Raw genomic sequence first — 11,289 nt, 5'->3', positions numbered from 1 at the left:
AGTGTGTGTGTGTGTGTGTCTCACCTACCTGAATCTGCCTTGTTGTGTCTACATTAAAAGTCATTATTGGAATCCTTGTCGTCCTGCCTGCCTCCACACACCGTGTCGTGACAGAATAACTGACCTTAAGTAAAGTATAGCGGCGCCTTTCCCCTCGTTTGTTTTACCGGTTTTTGTCAGTTTTTATTTTCGTGTTATGGATTACCCCGCCTTCCAAATCCTCCTGCTGGAGCAGGGGGAACGCTCTCTTGAGGACCACACGAACGACTTTCTGTCCCTGGCTCACCTCACGCACTACCCGGACAACTGCCTCTGCTCATTCTATCAAGTTAGACTTAACGCCACCACACGAGCGCAGTTGTCTGGGGAGGGTCCTCGAGAGAGCCTCGCCGCTTTCATCGAGTGGGTGCTGGTGTCCTGCAATTCCCATCTGACCGTGGACATCGCTGACAACAACACCAGCCCCACTCAGGACCCTGAGCCCAGTCCACCATCTCCCCACGGTACGGAGCATAAGCCTGAGCCCACCGATGACGGAGAGCCATTTCTCGCCGCGATCCACGAGCCGGAGCGAAGCCCCGCGGCTGAGAAGAGGATTGCCTCGGATATTGAGCCCAACACGTCAGACCAGGTGCGAGAGCCGGCGACAGTGCCCATCACGGAGGAGCAAGCCGTAGATGAGGAGAGTGCGGAAGGGAGCTCTGACTCCTGCATCATGGCTGCGAGTGAGCGGACTATGGAGGGAATTCGGTGTCAAAACGAGGAGGAGAGACCTCGGAATCTTCAGTTTAGCCCCGGAAGGGCTCCTGTTCCAGAGGTAAGCCCACAGAGGGCTCTGAATCCTCAGTTTAGCCCAGGAAGGACTCCCGATCCCCTGTCGAGTCTAGGAATGGCTCCCGATCCCCTAGTGAGCCTAGGAATGGCTCCCGATCCCTAGTTCTGCCCAGGAAGGGCTCCTTATTTCTTGTTAAGCCCAGGAAGGGCTCCTGATCCCCAGTTCGGCCCAGGAAGGGCTCCTGATGTCTCGGTTAGCCCCGGAAGGGCTTCTGATTTCTTGTTAAGCCCAGGAAGGGCTCCTGATCCCCAGTTCGGCCCAGGAAGGGCTCCTGATGTCTCGGTTAGCCCCGGAAGGGCTTCTGATTTCTTGTTAAGCCCAGGAAGGGCTCCTGATCCCCAGTTCGGCCCAGGAAGGGCTCCTGATGTCTCGGTTAGCCCCGGAAGGGCTTCTGATTTCTTGTTAAGCCCAGGAAGGGCTCCTGATCCCCAGTTCCGCCCAGGAAGGGCTTCAGCCCAAGAGCTTTCTCCAGTACCCGCTCCTCAAAAATTCCCGCCCTCCCGCCTGCTCCAGCCTCCTCCACCGCTGTCGTCTGGCAGCCCCTCTGCTCGCCCTCAGCCCACCATCATTGCGGTGCGAGCCCCGCGGGACTGCCATCCTCCAGCGTTGCCGGGGTTGGAGTCTCCCTCACCTCTGCCTCCAGCCTCCGAGGCCCGGACTCCACCTTGGCCCGTAGACCCAGTGGCTCCACCTCGGCTCCTAACTCCCTCGCCTCCACCGTCACCCATCCATCCATCAGCTCCACCAGGCTCCCTCGTCCCTCTAGCTCCGCCTTGGTCGGGCGTCGACCCGCCATCGCCTCTGGACTCCACTCCTCTGGCTGCACCTCGTCGCTCTGTCCCACCGGCTCCGTTGGGCTCCTTCCTCCCGCCAGCTCCACCTTGGTCCTCAGTCGCTCCGGCTCCGCCGCGGATCTCCGGATCTCTGCCTCCGCCTTGGTCGCCAGAGCCCTCGGCTCCACCCTGGCCCCCCGGATCCTCAGCATCCCCCTGGCTCGTTGGCTCTCTGTCTCCGCCTAGGGCTCCTCTACCACCTGCTCCACCGCCGTTGGTCAGCCCCTGAAGTCGGTGGCCATTTCTCCTCCATGGCTCCTCCCTCCATCGGCTCCACCGTGGGCCGCTATTATGGCTGTGGCCTGGGTCCCACCTGGCTCCTCCTGTCGTCTCCCTGGCTCCTCCCTCCATCGTCACCTCCCTGGAATCTATTAGCCGTCCTCCTCCTGGAAGTCCGTCCTCCGCCGGAACCTCCACCTGTCTGGTCTGCCTGCCAGCCCTTTGCCTTCCCCTGTCACCATCTCACATCCACTGCTTTGTCCTCCTCCTATTCCCCCTCCGCCCCTCCCTCTGTTTCTACGGTGCGAGGATGCACCTTCCGGGAGGGGGGAGTAATGTAACGCCCCTGTGGACTGTTTATAGTGATTTCTTCCCCTTTTGTTGGTTTAGCCCGTACTAATCATTAGTTAATTACCCTCATTGTGCTCACCTGTCTGCCACTAATTATCCACCCTATATTAGTTCCTGTCTGTCTGACCTTTAGTTGTCAGTTATTGTGAATGTTACCCAGAGTGTGTGTGTGTCTCACCTACCTGAATCTGCCTTGTTGTGTCTACATTAAAAATCATTATTGGAATCCTTGTCGTACTCGTTGTCCTGCCTGCCTCCACACACCGTGTCGTGACAAAGGGAGGAACAAGCATCACTATAATTTATAGCCCACAACTGTTGTATTTACACTGTAACTACATGGAACAAGGAGGTAACAAGCACATAACATGACTTAAACACAGAACAAGTGTAAATTTGCACAGTAATTACAGAGAAAATTATTGCACTAGTTTTAATTTAATTGTTTGATGGCCAAATTAAACCCTCTACTTTTTTTGCTATAAAAAACATCACAGTATGCATACACTGAAATACAAATGTTATATTGTGTATTGTTTCTGCGAACAGCTGGAAAGCGGTAAGCGACATGCAGTTATTTGGTGATAGTGGTGTTGGGAAGTTGCTGGTGTGACTCAGCTGAGATCGATGATTAAGCTTTCATAATGTAAGTAGATTATAAATCATAGCAGAAACTCATTAACTCATTTCACTAGATGTCCAGTTTTGTTTTTCAGTAATCTCCATCATGTATCCTTTAATAATAGAATGGTTAAAAAAAATACCTAGGCCTATAATAAAATAGGTCTACCAATATAAAATTATAAAAAGTATCGTCTTTCTAAATCACTCCCAAACATAAGATTGTTGTTTAGGCCATACATACCACGTATTAGAATAGGTACCCCTTAGTTTCAAAATACATACAGTATAAATGATTTGTAATTTTACAGGTTGTTACCCCTTTATTCCCCAAACGTCACATATTATTCCCTTATACCTACACGGAGGTACTGAATAGGTACACTATAATAAAAAATCTAAATCAAAAACGCTGTAACTTCAGTTTACTTATGCAGTTCTTTGCACGTTGCATATCTGGTTGTTACCCCCTTGTTACCCAAACGTAACACATTGTTCATTATACCTACACATATGTTCTTTTTAGGTACACTATAATTGCAGAAATGAACACCGTAAGTATACTGAATTTACGGTGTTCAGTATACTTACGTTGTTCTTTGCGGGTTGTAATCTAAAGTGTTACCCTGTGTTTAATGATTTGTTTGCTCAGAGTGCAAATGTTGTTCTTCAGCACCACTAGTGGACACTTTGCCTGGATGCAGCAAATTTTACCTGTGACATTTTAGGTTGTCCATAAATGTGCATAGTCACAGTTTTTTCTATGAGACTAGACAGGCTGAACCCATAGCTGCACTCTATATATATATACTGTATATATGGTTAAAAAACGATTTAATGTTATTCATTATTATTGTTAATGTTATTTAATGTTAAAGTTTCTATCCATGAATATTATATGATAATTGCAGCAGAGTAAACTGTAGCATTTCAGTCTGTAACAGTTTATCCCCTTTGCCAACACATATCTTGGTCGAACTTGACAGGTTGGGCTCTTCCGAAAGTCTGGGGTCAAATCCGTATTCAAAATTTAAGGGACATGGTGGAGGCTGACCCCGATGGCATGTCCTTTTACAATCAGTTGGCTTTTGATGTGGCCGACATGGTGAAGCAGTATTTCAGAGACCTGACTGAACCCATGTTCTCCAGCAAACTGTGAAAGTTTCTTGCACATCTACCAATGTAAGCCAAACTCAAGTCAAAACAAAATTTGTAAGTCAATAATATACTGTTGTTAAACCAAGTGTAACAAATTGTTGAATTTGATTGTTTAGAGATGAGCTGAAACATCTGTTCCTAATCCATTATTCTATATTTACTGTCTTTGATTTCCCTATACAGACTTTCCCAAAGATCAACAATTTGAAGGGGTTCAAGCAGCCATCTACCTTCTGCCTGACGAAAACAGGGAGGCCCTTCAAAGCCTCCTTCTCTTTCTCCAAGAGGTGGTCGCATGCGTCAAGGAGAATCAGATGACCGCTAACAACATTGCTGTTTGCTTGGCACCCTCCCTATTCCACATCAACTCTTTCAAAAGAGACAGAACCAGAACGAGGTAGGTCTAAGCAGTCAAAACTATAATCAGTTGCAGTGTAATGGTTTGCAATGGACATCCAATAAGCTAGCAAAAGCATTTTTTGGAACCAGCTCCAGATTTTCAATATTTCGTACATGACATATTTCAATATGTGTACGTATGAGAACAGCTGAAAGATAGATTCAGCAGGAAAGTGGGATTCATATTTCCAAATGAGGTCTCTTCTAACATTATTCTTGAGAAGATAAAGCATGTGTTCCACTACAACCACAACATGTTATCTAATACTTTTGGCTCTGAAGTATATTTTGTATAAGTATTATAAGTATTTTTTTTGCATATTGAGGGTAAAGAGGAAACTGAGAAAGGTGTGTCAGAGGTCTGCCAGGGTAAATATATCCAAAAGGCTTACTTAAAGGCAGTTAAAGAAACTTCCCCTATTTCTGCAAGCCAGCTGCCACTGAGCAAACAAGCTCTCTGTACCCTCCCGCTGAGCTCTGGATGCACTGCTATGCCCTGGCACTGCAGATAACTTTTCCATGCTTAGTTTCAACATTCTGCTATAAGAAGAACACTAGAAAACAAACAAATCAGCTGAATGTGTTGTGAAATGAAATGCAGGCAAATCCCATTCCTCATTTCAATTTTCCTTGACAAAAAACACAAGAGAACTCCAGTGTCTTATATCCAGTGTTGGGCTAGTTACTCAAAGAAAGTAATATTTCTGTCAGGACCACTATCGTCAAAGATGATTGACAATTAGCATACAGTTTGGATTGGCGGTAAGGTTCTGTTCTGGGCAAGAACTCCCTGCGCATCCATGCAGCCTAGCATGGATGAGAGCAGGGAGAGCAGCAATAACCCCCAGGGTAAACAGAACAGAACCAACATAAATATATTGCAGATATTGTTAAAGTTCAATAATTTTATGTACACATTTTAGAATTTGTCTGATTCAAAGGATAATCAGAAGGCTGAATCCTGACTGACAGAGGAGCTGGGGATGGAGGAGCTATTGAGCAATGCGAAAACTGCTGATAATACGACCTTATATATGAATGCTTAGATAGGTGTCATATTCCCATAGGTAAATGGGGATCAGCTGAGAGTCAGCTGATGCAAGCTTGACTAACGTGACCTGCCAGAACTAACGCTATGCTTGATATTACTCATTACTAGTTACTCATTTCAAAAGTAATATTGTTGCTTTACTTATTACTTTCTGGCAACAGTAATTAGTTACACTACTACAGGTGCATCTCAATAAATTAGAATGTCGTGGAAAAGTTCATTTATTTGGGTGCTTTACAATCCTCATAAGGCTGCGGTTCTCTCTGTTGGTTGTGCATCTTTTTCTTCCTCACTTTTTCCTTCCACTCAACTTTCTGTTAACATGCTTGGATATAGCACTCTGTGAACAGCCAGCTTCTTTGGCAATGAATGTTTGTGGCTTACCCTCCTTGTGAAGGGTGTCAATGATTGTCTTCTGGACAACTGTCAGATCAGCAGTCTTCCCCATGATTGTGTAGCCTAGTGAACCAAACTGAGAGACCATTTTGAAGGCTCAGGAAACCTTTGCAGGTGTTTTGAGTTGATTAGCTGATTGGCATGTCACCATATTCTAATTTGTTGAGATAGTGAATTGGTGGGTTTTTGTTAAATGTGAGCCAAAATCATCACAATTAAAAGAACCAAAGACTTAAACTACTTCAGTCTGTGTGCATTGAATTTATTTAATACACGAGTTTCACAATTTGAGTTGAATTACTGAAATAAATGAACTTTTCCACGACATTCTAATTTATTGAGATGCACCTGTAGTTACATTACTTTTTCTTCATGCCCCACAGAAGTTGTAACTGTGTATCTTCTAGGGCTGGGCGATATAGCAAAAACAATTATCAATGATATAATGTTTCATATCGTTCTGTATCAATAATTATTGACATGTTATAACCTTTTTTTTAAACAAAAAGCAATAGAAAAAAAATGTTTAAATTTAACCACTGTATTTATAATTAACACAATTTATTCAGACAAACATCCCACAGACTGCATTTAAAAACATATGAGACACAGTGAAAAGGAATAAACCTATATCCAGCTTAGGCTATTTTCCCTAAATTTGTATATATACTGTTTGAATGACAGCTTGGTAAATCTGTTGGCGATCAAATATTCAATATCGCTACTCATCATAAGTACTTGGTACATTATCAGCGCAGCGGCAGACATTCAAACTACTATCACGTAATTTACGTCTCTTTGATGATTGGTTGATATCAGAAGGGAGGCTAGCCTCCCCTACGAGGTTTCTTTTCTCAACACTCCTCAGAGCTAAAAGTGAACACTCGATGCTGATTGGCTAAATTTTTTTACCAATGGAGGCACGAGAGCTCATCTCTTCCCCTGCCTTCCCCTCCCCTTCTCTATCACCAAGCGGTTGCAATTACATCAGCAGATTCGGTACATTCATGATAGAAAAGCGGCGCTTTCACGTTATGGTATTACAACTGTGAAATTACAAACAGAAAATACACATTCTGAGACATGAACTGCAATTAATTGTGAATTTTATTAACATTAAATCGTCCTCCTCCCATTTTCACCTCAAAATTATGGGGAAGCTGTGCCTCCCCTGCCTCCCCCGACGAGCCGCCACTGCTCACACCGTATCTCGCGCGCCACTGCTCACACCGTATCTCGCGCGCCACTGACACTCCCTGATGCACTCCTAATATTCAAATGCAAATGTTTATTTTAAATTCGACTAATAATCATTCTTTATTCTCAATCTCCTCATCACAGGCAGGCACAGCACTCAATTCAGCATGTATTCGTGTTTGTGTGTGCTGTCTGCGTCACTCATAGCACGTGCCTATATCGTGCGCTATGTCGAACATTTTTTATATCGATATCGAAGAAGGTGTACCGTCGATAAATACTGATAAAGTTTTATCGCCCAGGCCTACTTCCATATAAAATTCTAGTGATTGATAGTAACATTGTGTTGCATTAATCTCATTAATTGTCATGGGTAGCTTGAGGATAATTGTAATTTCTCCGTTACCCATATACGATTATATTTTATTATGTATTTTATCAAATCACATAAGCGCCACTGACACTCCCTGATGCACTCCTAATATTCAAATGAAAATGTTTATTTTAAATTCGACTAATAATCATTCTTTATTCTCAATCTCCTCATCACAGGCAGGCACAGCACTCAATTCAGCATGTATTCGTGTTTGTGTGTGCTGTCTGCGTCACTCATAGCACGTGCCTATATCGTGCGCTGTGTCGAACAGTTTTTATATCGATATCGAAGAAGGTGTACCGTCGATAAATACTGATAAAGTTTTATCGCCCAGGCCTACTTCCATATAAAATTCTAGTGATTGATAGTAACATTGTGTTGCATTAATCTCATTAATTGTCATGGGTAGCTTGAGGATAATTGTAATTTCTCCGTTACCCATATACGATTATATTTTATTATGTATTTTATCAAATCACATAAGTTTGTAAGAAACTTTAATTTTCCAAAAAAAAAATATATATACATAGTCATATAATGTACCACATGCTGATCAGAGGGATGTGGGTGGGATGTAATGCCAAAGTAAAGTAAAGCCACAACTTGCACAATAATGCTCAGATCATCTTTTTTCCCGACAAAATCAATATAATGCAATATATTACATCTGCTGAATGTACGCTTTTCCATTTTCCAAGCTTGTCTGCTGCACTGGGGACATCAAAGGCATGTGCGAGTCCTGAAAATTATGAAAATAAATCTAGGAATTATTTGAGTGTTGGATTTTAAATCAGCCTGGTTGAGGCATCAAAAGTAACTAAGCTGTTTTATGGATGGTAACTGTAATATTATTACTGAAATCTTATTAGTAATTAGTTACACTACTAGTTACTGCAAAAAGTAATATTATTACAGTAACTAAGTTACCGCGGGATCCGCCCGAATAAAACGCGGTAGCGATCGGTAACTCTGGTGTAATTTGAAGGGGAGCGAGCGGTCTAACAATATCCCGTTCCTGACGTCCATTTAGAACAGCATATCTGCGCTTTATTCTTATTCACCACTGGTACAGCTTGCGCTCAGGACTGTTATGCACGCGCTGCAAACATGCTTTAAACGTCACGCATCTTATTTACATTGTCTGTGCGCAGCATGTGCATAACGATGCTCAGAGCAGGCTGTACCTGTGGTAAATATACGGCCCTCAGACAGAACAGGCAGGTTGTCGATGAGTGACAGAAGCAGAATAAGGATGGAGCAAAGTGTGGATTCGCTGTCCTTGACGGACGTTCAACTCGCTTTTGTTTATATTTTGCTAAGCCTATAATTTTAAATGAAAGATGTTGTATTTATTTATTTTTCTCTGCGACACTTTTCCTACTGTGTTAACAAGAAAATGTCAAACCAATTTAGTATTTTGACAAGACGAATAAAAATAGCTAATAGGCTATTTTTGTACAACCTACATTTTTATTTTGTACATTCTACATTTTTACCTACACTTTTTCCCTATTGTGTTGTCAATGTTAAACGAATTGGATCCTGACAAGACGAATAAAAATAGCTAATAGGCTATTTTTGTACAACCTACATTTTTATTTTGTACATTCTACATTTTTACCTACACTTTTTCCCTATTGTGTTGTCAATGTTAAACGAATTGGATCCTGACAAGACGAATAAAAATAGCTAATAGGCTATTTTTGTACAACCTACATTTTTATTTTGTACATTCTACATTTTTACCTACACTTTTTCCCTATTGTGTTGTCAATGTTAAACGAATTGGATCCTGACAAGACGAATAAAAATAAGAAATAAAATTTTTGTACAACATTTTTTGTATTTTCTCTGACACTTTTTTTCCTACTGTGTTGCATAAAATATTAAACAAATTTAGTGTCTTAAGATAATTCATATGAATTCAAGTCAAAGTCAATAAATTCAAGACTCTTGACAAGAGGAATAAAATAACATACAATTTTGTGCAGACTACACTTTTATTTGTCAGCCTATCTCTCTTTCTTTCAGTAGCGGACATTTAAATGTGAGATTCTGGCAAAGAGATCTAAATTTAGATTTAATTTAAGAAAATTATTCTAAGCAGACAAAGTGTGAATATATAGCGGGAGCGGCTGCGGAATAGAACCTTGCGGAAGCGGGACTAAAAAAACAGTCCTGTGCAGACCTCTAGTGTGGAGCACTGGCTGTTGTCAGACTCCGTGTGCAAATAAAAATCTCACTGGAGTATTACAATTAATGGCAAAATGAATGTTTGGAAATGTAAATTGATATTTCCTACTGACACACTTCAGCAAAAGATAACTGACTTAAACTGACCGTCTCTTAATGCATTGTGTGGCCTTCTTGAGAATCAGTACATGTTTTTATATTTTGTGATAGTTTATGAGTCCCTCAATTGTCCACAGTGTTAAAAGGTGGATTTCAAAATCATATAGTCAGTGTTAGATAGGGTTCAAATATGCAGAAGATGCTGGAAAACCAAAGAATGTGCAGGAGCTATAGGATTTTTCTGAAGAACAGCAGGCAGTTGAACTGCTCAGGACAAACAAGGGACTCATAAACAACTATCACAAAATATAAAAACATTTGTGGATCATCCAGGAAATGACACATAGTAATAAGATTCAATGGGGTAATTTGTTTTATAAATTCAATTATTATTTTGTCTTGTGGAGTATATGTGAATATCTGTTATGTGGAATAGCTTATTCGGGACAGTACTAAAAAAAATAACATGCAATTTTCATGCCTCAAGAGGTAGTTGACACCATCACTTCAGCGAGCGCACCGTCTACGAGACACGCCTACGCTTTGAAGTGGAACCTGTTCGTTGAGTGATGTTCTTCTCACCGAGAAGACCCCCGAATATGCCCGATCAGAGTCATGCTGTCCTTTTTTCAGCAAGGGTTGGAGTGAAGGCTGTCTCCCTCCACCCTCAAAGTTTATGTCGCTGCAATCATGGCTAACCAAATAGGCGACCCCGTAGAAGGGAGGTCGCTGGGGAAGCATGACCTGGTCGTCAGGTTCCTTAAGGGGGCGAGAAGGTTAAATCTTCCACGGCCCCCCTCTATACCCTCTTGGGACCTGACTCTAGTGCTCACAGCACTACAGCAGGGCCCATTTGAGTCTTTGCAGACGGTCGAGCTGAAATTTCTTTCGATGAAGACTTTGCTCCTGCTGGCATTGGCCTCCATCAAGAGGGTAGGGGACCTGCACGCATTTTTGGTCAACGATTTGTGCCTAGAGTTCGGGCCGGCTGACTCCCAGGTAACCCTGAGGTCCCGGCCCGACTATATGCCAAGGTTCCCGCTACTCCCTTCAGGGATCAGGTGGTGAACCTCCAAGCGCTGCCCTCGGAGGAGGCAGACCCAGCCCTAGCTTTGCTGGATATCTGTAGAGCTGTGGGCTGGACGACCCCTAACACCTTCGCTAGATTCTATAGCCTTCGTGTGGAGCCGGTATCCTCCTGTGTTCTCACCTCAAACGGGTAGAAGCACTGAGAGGCCCCCGGCTTCGGGTCGGCTTGCAAAAACCACTCCAGAGAGTCCATATAGTAGACCCTGTTGAGCTCCTCCGTCCCCTCGGCAGCCAGACATGGCGGAGCGTCTGGCGCCAGGCCTTCACTCGTTGAATCCTCGAGAACAGGTAGAAGGCTGGGTTCCATATGTAAGGCCTATGTGGTCCCATATGTGTAAAGTCCACGGTATAGCCTTGAGCCCGTGTTTCCCCGGCAGACTTCTGCCATTCCAAGAGGGTTACAATCACCTCCATTCTTCCATATGCACCCAAGGAATGTTCATATGTGTATTGCTTCCGAAACCTCCTTCGG

General features: G+C 43.2%; 1 long non-coding RNA gene across 1 annotated transcript in view; it reads right to left on the bottom strand.

Annotated features, from left to right (window-relative positions):
* The window catches only part of LOC107564506 (uncharacterized), a 23,368-nt gene that overhangs the window by 10,663 nt on the left and 1,416 nt on the right, over window positions 1–11,289 (bottom strand). Inside the window, exon 2 of the long non-coding RNA XR_001606242.1 lies at window positions 5,779–5,781. This is a non-coding gene — a long non-coding RNA (uncharacterized lncRNA). The remainder of the gene's footprint in view (window positions 1–5,778; window positions 5,782–11,289) is intronic.

The sequence above is a fragment of the Sinocyclocheilus grahami genome, unplaced genomic scaffold (assembly GCF_001515645.1).
Source record: "Sinocyclocheilus grahami isolate Dianchi unplaced genomic scaffold, SAMN03320097.WGS_v1.1 scaffold942.1, whole genome shotgun sequence".
Lineage (NCBI taxonomy): Eukaryota > Metazoa > Chordata > Actinopteri > Cypriniformes > Cyprinidae > Sinocyclocheilus > Sinocyclocheilus grahami.
The sequence above is the reverse complement of the archived record's forward strand: the minus strand, read 5'-3'. Positions and strand labels throughout refer to the sequence as shown.